This window comes from Meleagris gallopavo, chromosome Z, assembly GCF_000146605.3.
Source record: "Meleagris gallopavo isolate NT-WF06-2002-E0010 breed Aviagen turkey brand Nicholas breeding stock chromosome Z, Turkey_5.1, whole genome shotgun sequence".
NCBI classification, from domain to species: Eukaryota; Metazoa; Chordata; class Aves; order Galliformes; family Phasianidae; genus Meleagris; species Meleagris gallopavo.
Genome location: NC_015041.2, coordinates 7928669 through 7929866, shown reverse-complemented (window position 1 = coordinate 7929866; position 1198 = coordinate 7928669).

Genomic DNA, 1198 nt, shown 5'->3' with positions numbered 1-1198 from the left:
TTGCTAAGTGTGTATCCTAATGTTTGAGTGTCCCAGCACCTTTTGCTCTCCAGGTAGTCTTTTGCAGTCCATCAGATAGTTCCCAAAGTGGTCCCGTATGGAAGTGCAGTGCTGGGAGTGGTAGAATTGAGATTGCCCTGAGTTGTCACTGGTGAGGCTGGCAGTGGCAATGCATTGCTATTAAATGCTGTTGGCATTAAAGTATGACATCCAAGATGTTTGGGATGAGTAGTTTTTTAATACACAATACCATGTTTCTCCAGCAAATGCCAGTTGGGTATAACAAAGCTAACCTGCACACCAGCCCTGGTCTAAAGGAACCCTGGTGCGGGTGGGACATGGCAGGGATTTAAGCCCCTCACCAGCATATTCACAGCAGAAGGAAGGGATGGCATCCAAAGGGATGTGCAGAATAAAACTCTATAAACCACGTATGGTTATCAAGCAGGTATGTTTATTATGGCACTGTGAAGCACTGGTGATTTTTCCACCAAAAGTGATTAATAATTAGCGTAATTCAGATTCCCTTATATTTCCACTGATAATACGTATTCTTTAATTATGGGTGTGACAATTAACATATAAACACCTATTTCAGGGAGTGATTCATGAGGTCTCCAGTATTCTATTCCATGGTCTCTTCTACTGTCCAGTGTCCTTTAGCATCACGGCAGTACTACCAGCAGTCATTTACTTCAATCAGTGCTTTTCCTCACTTGTCCTTTAGATGAACTTTCTTCCCTGATGCATGCTCATTAAGAGAATGCCAATTGTAAGTAATTTATAGATACTAAAATCGTAACATTTGCTCACTCAGCAATCAGCCATTATTTCTGGACTTCTGCTTGACCCTGGATAGAGATAAGCTTGGAAGGAAGATAGAGGGCAGTATCTCGATGCCTTCCTGCTGCATCCCAACCCACCCCACAGTGAGACAATCCAGCCTTGAGTGGAGGCCCTGGCTTCTTTGATGTTTGATAAGCTTGCTGTTCTTTTGCCAAGGCTCTCTTATCCAAACATAATAACCTTACAACATGCTATCTAGTCCATAGTACTAGACCCATACTATTCGCAACATTCAAAAATCACTGCAGCTTTGCAAGTGAGAATTAATCACACAATTGAACAACCCTATTTCTAAAACATGCCCTGCGCGCTGCCAGCGTCAGCTTGGAGGGGAAAGGAGAGCGCCTTCTGG